Source organism: Lepisma saccharinum, chromosome 6 (assembly GCF_977018435.1).
Source record: "Lepisma saccharinum chromosome 6, izLepSacc3.1, whole genome shotgun sequence".
Lineage (NCBI taxonomy): Eukaryota > Metazoa > Arthropoda > Insecta > Zygentoma > Lepismatidae > Lepisma > Lepisma saccharinum.
The window spans coordinates 52,253,379-52,266,185 of NC_139234.1; positions in this window are offsets into that span (position 1 = coordinate 52,253,379).

Genomic DNA, 12,807 nt, shown 5'->3' on the forward strand with positions numbered 1-12,807 from the left:
TTACCCTGAATAAAAACTATAAGGCTAAATAGCATGGTAAAAAAGTTTAGCAAGTGGACCTATGGTTCATATAGTCAGTCATCTGTGAACTTCGTCTTGTACTGTGAATTGTCAATATATTGATAAATGGTTATATATTTTTTTTTAAAAAAAGGAACAATGTTGGTAAGCGTCCAGTTATTGACCCATCGGTAAAGGAATTTCAGTCTTTATAGACACACAATAATTTTCGTTACACTAAAAATTTGGCCTCGTATAAAGGTAAATAGTCGAAATGATAAACATTTCGTGTACTTTATCCAGTAAGCCTTAGCTAGAAATACAATAACAGCGTTACAGACATAAAAATGAAGCAAGCTTTGATATTCTAGTGGCACATAATAAATATAAAATATCCTTTAAAATACTCTGACAAATAGTTGTGGGTTATCTGAGATCAAAATTTTCAAGCCCTCTCTCCTGCATAAATAGGCTCTAGAATTCACTAAGCCTCAAAATAATATTGGGTACATAAAATAAAAAGCTGATGGAGAGTGATGCTGATCGCATCATCTCCAAACAGCAAAAACAAAAGTATATGGATGGAGCCCTCCCTGATATATTTAGGAAACTTTACCTAGTATAAAAGTAACAAAATACTCAGCAAACTCTAAAATAAACAAACTTTCCTACGTAGCAGGCGTAACCTGACCTAAATAAATACATCTAGAAATACAGAACCAAAAATAGCATAGTGGAAATCAGTAAACCCTAATAATAATAATAATAATAATAATAATATATTCTGTGGCTTACATTTTAGCTAAAAGTACTTTTTTTAGTGTTTTTGAAAAGATTTAAATAAATACTAAACTCTAAGTTAAAAATTTGTAAATGTATATATGATTCAAAACAAAATAAATAAAAATTAATACATACTCTGCAAAAAATCAGTAAAAAAGTTGAAAACATCTCTTTGTGCATCCAAAATATAATAACAAATCCTTCCTGACTGGATTAAATTGTGTTATTTGAGTAATATTAAGCCTAAACTTGTAAAATAAAAGGGTAAAACTTGACGAAACACACTTCATGTGTACAAAATTTAATTCAAAACACATCTAAATTGTGTTATTTGAGTAAACTAGAGAATAATCCTGTAAACTTGGAAAAAATCTCTCTCTCTCTCTCTCTCTCTCTCTCTCTCTCTCTCTCTCTGTGTGTGTGTGTGTGTGTGTGTGTGTGTGTGTGTGTGTGTGTAGATGTGTGTGTGTATGTGAGTGCGTGTGTGTCCAAAATGTAATAAAAAACACGTTCAAATCGTGTTATTTGATTAAATATTAGGCTAAACTTGTGAAATAAACAAATAACAGTTGAGAACACACACTTCGTGTGTCGAAAATATAACTAAAAGTCTATCATGAATAGTATAAATAGTGTTATTTTGGTAAAAATAGGTATAAATTTGTGAAATAAACAGATAAAAGTTGAGAACACACACTTTGTGTGTCGAAAATGTAACTAAAAATCTTTCCTGAACAGATTAAATGGTGTTATTTGAGTAATAATAAGCCTAAACTTGTGAAATAAACAGATAGAAGTTGAGAACACACACTTGGTGTGTTGAAAATATAATAAAAACTCTTGCTAGAATCGTTTAAATTGTGTTATTTGAGAAAAAATAAAGATAAGCTGGGAAAATGTTTGACATAAAGTCAAAGTTTGTTAAAAGTAACCTCAATAATATGTTAAATAGCACACACTAACGTAAATTTACTACCTAAATCAATAATCAAAGGGTCCTAGGTTCGATACTCCGTGATAAAAGTAAATAGTGAAAACTGTAGGCCCAGTCCCTGATAGCTCTCCCTTCTTCCTAGTACAGATAATAAACCTTTACGCTTCGTTCTCCTTGTTCAAATTAAAGTTCTCGCTCCAATCTAATTGGGTATCCAAAAATCCTTTTCTTTTTTCTTGTGTACTGGGCAACCTTGGCTTACTTAGACAGAAACCTGTTCTGACATGCAAGCGTTCTAGCCCAAAACCCGCGCTAAAGCGTCCTGTGCCTTGGGGCAACCCTGAGCGGAATATTAATTGGCGGCGGAAACCGGTTCTACAAGCGACGCATAGCTTCAGAAATTTGACCTACATCGCGCATTCTCAGACATCCTTTGTTCTAGTGTTCTAGAAAACCTTGGCCTACTTAGGCAGAAACATGTTCTAGCATGCAAGCGACGCACAGTTTCAAAAAATTTGACCCTTGCTGCGCATTCCCAGACATCCTTTGTTGTCTGGTTCAATCCCTCCCCTGCCCTACGGCATTGCATACCTTTCTCCTGTTCTTGCGTTATAGTTTACCTTGGAGAAAAACCGGTTCTGATTGGTCAATCGGGTTTTTTCTTTGTTCTGGCGTTCTGACGTCATTTGACCTTGACCGCACATCCCCCAAATTCCTTTCTCCTCTACCTGTGCGGAGTTCACCCTTGTCTGTCTGGCATCAGACTCAGCTCACACATTATACATAGTTCGTCTCCGCCATATAACAGTATTACATAGTGCACTATATTTATTACCGTTACATATCGCGGGTTCGAGTACCGGGACCGTCTTCTTTCGTACCATTACCACCTTTCATAGCGGTTCATAAACCGTAAACTCTTATTTTCAATACTATAAACATTAATTATTATCGATTGATACATTACATACTTTGCAGTAATGAATATAAAACCATATGCATAGCGTTTAGTACCTCTAATTACCTTCTATATACATATTTTTCATAAAATAAATAATTATATATTCATAAAAGTTATAATTAAGCAAATACATAAATGTAAAGTATTCTAAGTACATGCTAATTAGTTCTAAGTACGTGCAAATTAGTTCTAAGTACATGCAAATTAATTAAAACCCGTGTAAATTAGTTATAAGTACGTGCAATTAAATTGCGAATATTAAATAGCGACCGGCCTTGGCTCATTCCAATACTACTCCTATCTCATGTTGAAACCAAATGCTACACAAATATTGTCGCCTCTTCCGAAGACTCTGCCTTTACACCTTTGAATTCAATGTTATACTTTTCAAAACAGGAAGGGCAGTCCCCGCCAGCGCGAAAAAAGCACAGAAATGTAAACATCCGCTGAATAGCACCCATCGCTCCGCTGTAGTTAATGGGACGCCCCCAATGATATCATACTTTTTCACATGACTAGTAAATATGGTCCTTAGTTTTATATGTACACATTTATCGAGAAGCAGTAGTTATTACAAAAAAAAAAATCATCTCCTGTTTCATGTCTCTCAACCTCTAGGGCTTTCTTATTTACATGAAGTATAATTTTTAAATTACTGTAACCAAAAACAAAACAAAAAATACGAAAGTACGAGGGGAAAATATCTGCTTAATACAAATAATAAAACACTTTTATTTAATATTACGTTATCGGCTAGGGCATAGTGTCATAAAGCATAATAACAAATATCATGTGCTTACGCACTTAATATTAATATTATCTTTTCTTTATAATTTGGGGTTTCTCCTTTCCTTCTCCCGCCGTTGAATTACACATACTCGCAACCAGAAAAATCATAAAGCGTAGTGTAAAAGATATAATTTTTTGTATTATCGACCATGGCAGTTAGGGACGACCCAAATGCCGTCACGTTTATAGCTCTTTTTAGTTCTTACGGCGTGCGCTCTAGAAGCTGGCAGAGGAAGTGGGGAGCGGGGAACATGCCGCTGACCAACCAGAGAACAGACCACCTAGCGGTGAAGCCGAGAGTTACGCAGTCGCGGGAGGAAGCTGCAGCGCTAACTTCGTTCTGCACGTTGCTGTGTTGCCAATTCACCGCGTTGCTGATGGTGTTTTGCCCCAGTGTTGATTCCTGTTTTTTATGAGCGGAATGTAGGAATAACATACGTGGGGGTAATTGTTGTCGCGTCGTGTATTGCCTAACTGCATTGTTTCTTCGATAAACGTGTATGTGGAATGTGATGTCACATTAATTTGTACTCTCGTTGTTCCATTGGGAGCTTTGTGTTTATCAACGCAGTAAGTATAGTACGATGGCGAACAGGAAGGAGGTAGTTTGTAGCCACGGCAGGAAAATAATCAGTAGAGTTCATTAATATTTTCAAAAGGAAGCCGAAAACAGTGGTGCCTTGGTAAGTGTGCACAAAGTACAACAGAGAGTGTTGGAAGATTGTGGAGTGAGTAAGCGAATTGTGCAGCGTATTGTTAGGGAAGGCAAAGACAGTCTTGAGGCGTCGGGTTCAACGTAATTTGAATCATCGCGGAAACGAATCAAAAGGAACAGCATCACAAAGGCAATCGACGGTTGCGATAAAGATATAATAAGAAGAATTATCCTCGGGTATTATGTAATGGGTGAATATCCAACACTGAACAAGTTTTCGTTGATTTGCATACACAAATAAGCTTGCAGTGGGGAGTTTCGTCGTTGTGGAGGATACTGAAGTTTATGGGGTTCAAGTACAAAAAGAGCAACGACGGTAGACGATTTCTGATGGAGAGAGCCGATATAGTTACAGCCTGAGTCACGTTTTTGCGAAAAATGCATCTTCTAAAAAAATAAGGAACCTTTGTCCTATATAGGTATTTTATTTAGATGAAACGTACATACATCAGAATTACGCTCCAACGAAAATCTGGCAAAATAAAGAGGGTACAGGGGGTTTAAAAGTGCCCGTGGGTAAAGGTGGGCGCATTATTGTTTGTCACGTAGGTTCCAGTCACACTGGTTTTCTACAGGAAGTAAATTAGTTTTCAGTGGTGTTTGCAGTTTTTAGGTACGCTTGACGAAAGGAACATCAAAGACGCAGTGATTGAAATGCACAATGTAGCTACCATTCGGTACAGTTGGAAAGAATTCCTACAACGTATACACTTGATATCATCAGTGGCGTAGCATGGACATTTCGGGTGGGAACGCCAAGTCCGAAGGAAGGGTCGGCCCTTTCTTGCTTAATAACTTACGTATCAATCCATAGGATTGTATGTTTATTTTATTAAGTCTCTCTGAACGCTTCATGTTGACCAGGGCATTCACTTGTTTTTCTCTCAGCTGTCTCAAGCCTCTTAGGCATGTTTACAATGCATTGTGTTGTGCCATGCAAACCTCCTGAGCTTTCAGGAAACAGGTAACACTTCTGGTTTTAGAGTCAGCGGTTTGCATGGTAGCAATTATGATAATAAACACGATTCGGCGATTCGGCATCGAGGAAGAGCTCGATGGCCAGGGAATATAGAGGTGAGACAAGCTGGGAAGAGACTGGACTTTGGGAATTGAGTTGGTAGAGAGAGGAGGTCAGCAAGGCAGGAGGTCGATAGTGGAAGCACGCTCTGGTCAACAAATAGGAGAGAAGCTCACAGAGGACTTCGCTATTTTCATTCAGCTAAGAGACTTCAGTTAGACAGGTAATTATCCTACACCCAGCCATGATACAGGTTCAACGGTTCACAAAATCCAACGAGTTGCCATTGTCTTTTCAGTAGTTTAATTCCTTTGTGTAATTTGTACCTTTCGCATGCCAAGCAATAACTCGTCATGTCAATGACGAGTGGTCTCATCAAGAGGATGAATGATGAGTAGTTTACATCACCCCATCGATTAACTGGTTCAGATCCCTTCATTCTATAGAATGACACGCTTACTGATGGTATTAGTCACCACAGGTATTGTTTATTTGCCTGAAGTCAGCTGGGTTTTCAATAAAACATCATCCATGCATGTTTTAGCTAGACAATTAGATGCCACACTATGCCACAAATGTTTTGAACTCTGGTGTTTTATACCTTTCTGCATGACGCAAGAAATTAGAAAACCTACCTGAATCACAAGCGCCTTTGAACAACAGCAGACGTCATTGTTGTGGTTGATCCAACTACTCATTGATTTGGTTTATTTTACTTCGCTTTTCTACCACTTTTGGTTAATCGCGAATATGAATATGAGTGATGATATTGATGAAGGGACACTGACAAAGAACACCCGTGCTCACGCCGGGATTCGAACCAGGGACCTCTGTCGTCTTGGCGCACTGTGCAAAGCAGAGTGGATGATCCAAATATCGTACACTCTACTGACGTAACAGTGCCGATTAGTAATTCACACCACTGTTTATTACATCTTGAGAATGCTGATAAACATTTTAAAATAATTTTGTCCAGAGACCATTCGATGTTAAGAGTATTCAAATGAATGCTAAACATTTCCATTGACACAATATTAAGCAGTTAGATAATAACGAAAAAATACAATAAAAAAAATTAATAGTTTTGCGGGTTAAGTGGTAGAGCAGCAACACGCTGAATTTCTACCACGAGGACTTCACCAACTTACTTCACAAAAACTGTGTTGATCTTTTAGTTTCTAATGCACATCGCTGTTCGTGCGATAAATCATACAATGCAGTGACAATTAAGAAGCAGTATATTTGAGATTGGCAAAGTTACGTCAGTCAATATTGCGTATTGTAGCATCACATAGCACGAGTTGCATGAGAGCGAAGAACCGGGTAGAAATGCTACCGCTGTCGTCTGCTTCAGAAGGCAGGAAGGGTCACATGAACCAATCACGGTAGACCTCTCGTACGCCAGCGTAAGAGAGCCCATTTACGCGCGTGCTGTAGAAATGGAAGCTTTCCTTCCATAAAGGCAGCAAGGAATATAGGAGTCCTGTACGCCGAACCTGCTCGGCGTCCGGCCGGGAAAGGCATTGAAAAGAGATGCTAGAACGAGTGTTGAGAGTGGAGCGTTGCAAGCGGATCACGAAAAATAGCTATTATAATGCCATGAAGGTCAAACATATTTGAAATTAGTCACGTTTTACTTTATAATCACAGCATTTTAGCATTTTTGAAATTTTAAATCTGGGAACGCCGGGCGTACGGGCGTACTATAACGCTACGCCACTGGATATCATACACTTATTGGTATTCTACTGACCACAAGATGGGGATAATACGCATTCTCAGGCCATACGCGAACAATGGGACGTCATGGTTCTTTCGATTTCAACTCCCCTTTTCCGCTACTCTGGCAACGCTGCAGTGTCTTTCTCTAACCGGCCTGTCTCGTTGCGCTGGATTGGTCGTTTCCCCGCTCCCCACTTCCCCTGCCAGCTTCTAGGGCGCACGCCGTAACAACTGAAAAGAGCTATAGTGCTCTTTGGGCAGCATAAACATACTATATTTAGCCCATTCGAGCTGCCGTTGCGCTTTAATATATTAATTCTTAGGTTCAGGAGAATGTAATTTTCGGAAACTTATGACTTGCTACATAATCTTAATGGTTTACTAAACATGTTATCGATTAAGACGAGAAATTCTTACCTTCTTTGAAACTACAGCGCCTTGAATAACGTAGTGTGGAAAACGGTACGGTTCTGCGCTCTCTGGCTGGTTCCACTCGAAAATGATACCGCTAGAGGCGCTGGTGTTGGACCCGGTGCTTGGTATTCGTCTGCTTATAATGGAAGTAAATGGAGTTTTCGCTGCAAGGTGTGATTCTTTTACATGAAGCATTTCTATGAATGTGATAACTGCTATGATATTTGGTACAGTGGTCGCGAAGATATTAACGAACATTCTAGACAGTCGACCACGTCCTGTTATCGTCATACTTTCGTTAATAATACGGGAGAAAAAATACGCGTGGAATGCTCTTGGCAACTAAACTTTTGTGTATGAATTAGTTTCATTATTTTTATCATCATCATCATTTCTTTTAAAGATATACACACTGAAGCATTTGTATTTTTGATATTTACTGTCTCTTTTCTTCCGCTTTAAACTTTTGATTTTTGATTTGATTAGAATTTAAAATTTTGGGTGCGTCAGCACTAAGGCTAATTTGCACCCGTCACATTATACGGAGTCCAGCCCCTTATCGTTACACATGACAACTCTAACGTTGCATAAAAAAAAAATATATTAAAATCTTCTGACTTTCGTTAAAAGCTGAGGCTGTAAAGGATCACTCAGCACAAATAAGGACAACACAAACAAAATTATACTGGCCATCATGCCAGTCGCCAGAACCTCGTTAGTCTTTAGTCCAGGGTGTACTACGTGGAAGTGAGGTTGACTATTGGGTGCACTACGTGGAAGGAGCACCCCTTAAACCCCCCGCTTTAAACTAATCGCGGCGATGATGATAATGATGATTGCATGAAACGACAAGGGGAACCCCACAAAACTTTCTTAGTGCCATCGACATGAGTGTAAGGCAACATTCAAACCAATGGAACAAACGACACGGGATGTTCACATTGTCACACAAGCAGGGGCGTGCCGTGACCTTTCGTGATAAGCAAGCGATGGGTGAATTTTTCGTTTAGGTTAATTATAACAATTTCAAATATTATACAGGCCTAGACACATCCCCATTTACAATAATGTGCATAATGGTGACGTATCGGGCTTGAGTGTGTGATGTGCATACAAACCATAAAATCAAATCTTCGCTGCACGGTTTTTAAAGAAGGAAAACAGCCTTTCGATATAATTTTTAAATTCCAACCATAAAGAAAATTATGATTTATCTGATATTTGAGGCAACTGTAAATTAAATTACGTTCTTCTTTAACCCTGAAAATAAGAAACATCCTATTAGCATAAAGTTTCGATATTAAATAAACGGACGGGTTTCGGTTTCTTATTTGGCTAGAATTATGAATCATGACTTGTCTTCAGTTGGATGCAAGCGCAGATGTGATTCTGCGAACGTTCATGTCTTTGCACTCACCGTTGCCTGTATAGTTCCATCAGTGGCGTGCTCAGGATTTTCGAAAGGGTGGGGTTATGTACAGTTTTTCTTGGTAGTCAGCCCTCATTTTGTCATATTTTCCTGCCATTGACGTTCTTTTTTAGGAATACTTGGCGAAAGGGGGGTTATAACCCACATCAACGCCCCTTGGGCACGCCACTGAGATCCATGGTCCTAAATTTGTATTGAATGAAACGCATGGCCAACAAAATAATTTATTAAGATCATTGCTGCCACATAACCACATAATATTGTTGTACTGAGATTTTTTAAAAACTGCCTAGTGAAAACTTTCCCATCTTTCTTAGTTGGTTTGGTTATGAACAATTCAGGATACGGTCGCTCATGGTTCACAAGCTCCAACCTTTCACCTTATGTTCTCGAACTGAATGGTTTTGAAAGAAGGCCCCTAATAATCAAGTCATTACCTGCAACACTGCAAATCGATGGCTCGTCTGGTATGTCAACCAAATTTTCAATGTAAAGTAAGAATCACAAACCTTCCGACCCTCTGTAAACAACCGTCTCACTTCGAATAACGTATCACTCCGCGCCAGCTGTTCGGGAATGGTGCGGCCATCATATGCTGCTCACTCGCAACCTTTAATTTTACGTAACATGGAAAAACGTATTCTTATTTTAACTGATAATCTACACATTGAAGTATAATAAATTTTCTACAAGTGATTAAATACGTGTTCTTGTTCAAGAATGAACATATTTTTCTACGCCAAAAGTCCCATTTATCTGACACTGGGTTAACAGATCCCCCTTCCCCCCTCCTCTCTCAGTATGACAGCACCAAAGTTATAAAAGAGAGTGAGAGATTCGTTTCAGTAAATTCAAGCCTTTATTGCCCAACATTGTTGACATGTAGAGTATTGTTTTCTCCTTTGTGCAACAAATATACCGCCAGTTTTAGCAGAAGCTAAACAAAGATAAGCCGGGGAATAAAAAGAGATTGTTTATCTTTCTCTCGGTTTCTCCTCGTGCACAAGAAGGCGATAATAAGCACATCATTTAGGCACGTCTCATGCAAGTAATGTATTTTCTTACCTTGATTCAGCAGTTCCTTTTTGAACTTGAGTCATTTTCGGCGCTAGACATCATCCTGTCTGTGAAATTTGCTTCCCAAAAAGGAACTCAACGTGGCACAAGAGGAAAATTTAACGTCGACTGCTAAAATTGGGGAGATAGTCATCAATCACCACTATCAACATCTTCCCCACAGTGGACAGGACGGCTCTTTGATTGAAAGAATACGAAAGCACCTCGCGTTGTATTGCGCTTATCTCAAAATCGGTGTACTTGTTTATACGAGCAACAACGTGTTTTTCTCGCGGGAATCACAACTTGACCGGTCGTTTTCCTTTCTTTCACCACACCGAAAACACAAAAACGCAGACACACAATTACACTTGGACACCAACTTCACTGCTTGCTCAGAATAGCACCGACACAACGTCACATAAACGTTAAGAACAACCTGCTTCTTGCCACTTTTCAAACGGCTGTATTTCCGAAATACTACTCTGAAAACACGGGAGACCTTCGTGCACGCATGCAAGTCGCCATGTTCGAAACTGGCGCTATTTTCTTGCTGTTCACGTGATCGATTGTAATTTATACAATAATCACGTATTATTATTATAAACAGAAACCTTTAATGAAAATATATTTTAAAATGTATAATCCAATGTAATTTACACGTTTTTCTTCCATTAGCGTACTTTCATAGAACGGACTACATGATGCGGAAGAAATCCGTTATTAGGCTGTTGCCAACCTCAATACTTCTCACTAAGTCAAGTACAGAAACGGAAGTGTCATGTCGAATGTCGGCATATGATAGTGTGATTTCACATTGTCAGTGACGATCCTCCGGGGAGGGGGGAGGGGCTGGGACGCAGAAGTCGATCTATAATCCAGAGGTGTTTACCATCCGGATGGTGACATCCTCGCACTCAGGAATACTTTTGCGGGTGAAGGAGGGCAGGCCATAAGGTGAGGGAGGTTGATTTAAAATGAACACCTCTCAACAAGAGAGAAGAAAAATGTGACAATATTTAAAAATTCACCCCCAAATATGCATTATATTCTATATGTAGCGTACAATAAAATGTGACTACCTGAAAATATTTCTGTATTCTACAGTCTTCTTTCCCCACTTTTATGCATCTCTAAGTTTTAGTTTCCCTTGGTGTATTTGCTGCATAATACAGCATTTTTGAACGGGAAGAAAAGGACACACGAGTGTGTTTTTGGATGAAGTAACTTCAGAGATGTTGAAGTACACACTGGAGGATACTGGAATGTGTGACATTGAGTTGTAGATCGACCACGTTGTGACACGCACATTTGTCATTAGTTACGAGACGATGAGGGATAGGTGATATTTGAATTCCAAATTAGTAAGCCGCCCCCTTGACGGAGTGGTTCGTACATCGCGCTACGACGCCTGGGGTCACGGGTTCGAATCGTGGCCTGGGCATGGATGTTTGTGAATGTTCATTGATCGATTTCATCATATCATCATCATTCATCCCCCATCTTCGCAAATTAGCCATAAGTGGCACAAGAGGGGAAGTAAAATAAAGCAAATCAATCAAACCAAATTAGTTATTTCCATTATTTTTATCTAATTAATAATTATTAATTTAGTCAATCAAATCATACGTATTAGCTTACTTTCATTATCTATAATAATAAATCATAACACTTTCAAACATCAAATATATTTAATGAAGAAACCCCGATTTCAAAACGTAATTTATCTCAATGTGTCACATTCTTCTAGCAAGGTTTTTTTTTAGTAAAATATGAGAGAAAATTAATCCTTTGGTACGGAACAGTCTTATTCCTGGGGGATAAGATGTAAATTTTGTATTTGATTATTTTTAATTTAGCGTTGCTTTTCTTCCACTTTTGGCTAATCCCGACGATGAGAATGAGTGATCGTCAGATGAAATTGATGAAGGGACACTCACAATAACACCCATGCCGGGATTCGAGCCAGGGAACTTCGGTGATGAGTCTGAAATTCGGTCACCAGGCAAGATGTACATTTTTTTTTTTTTTTACATACATTCAATAACTTTCAACAGGTCATCAGTGATACACTGCTTATTCCGCATCTGTTGACAAATGGAATGTTTTTACACCTTGTAGGCTATGTGGATTATTTTCTTTTCATAAGTTTGCAACACTGTTAGGGTACACGTGCTTTTGTTTACAGAAGGTCTTAAGTTCTATGATTCTCACTATAGAATCATACTTTTACACCAGGTACAAAACACTACACAGAGAACAGAAAAACACAACACAATATCACAGTAAAAAACAACACGAATCCGCAGCACCCACGCTTCTTCCGTTTCACCCTACCTGCAGTGTTACATACCCTCCATATTTCCGAGTAACTGACTACATGACGGATATGCTAAAGTACCGGCTGTGATTTTATTTCTTATAAATAGCACACGACTGGTGATCACTGGCTTACTTCATAATGTAATTTGTTAATTACTATAGAGTTTCAAACATGAAAATCGTACCGCGCGAGGTGGTGCTACGGACGCACAGAAAATTCTGGAAGTTAGCAACCTTGTGGCCAGTGTGGACGAATTCTTTCCAACACCCTTGCCAAAGACAGATGCGGGCTTGGTGTCGCTTGCCCTCGGTCTTTTTTTCTTCGTGAACGGGGATGGACAGTGACCATGCAAGAACTGCATAAGTCACTCGAAAAGCGGGGAGAAAGGCGAGCAGTCCTCTTGTTCTAACGCGGTCAGTCGTGCCGCATCGCCCAGCGTCGTCAAGGGTGCAGCCAGTTTTTGTTTGAAGCCAATAGAACAGGAAATAGGGGAAATGAAAATTCTGTAATGTAAATATCTTATAGTAAATAAATTCCATTCTAAGGTGTATAAAGGCATCGAAAAACACGGACTTAAGATATCAAAAGTGTTTTAAAAGACAACGCAAGAGGCGCTTACCCCGCCTTTCCTTACCGTACGCTTCTGCACACTAGTGACACACA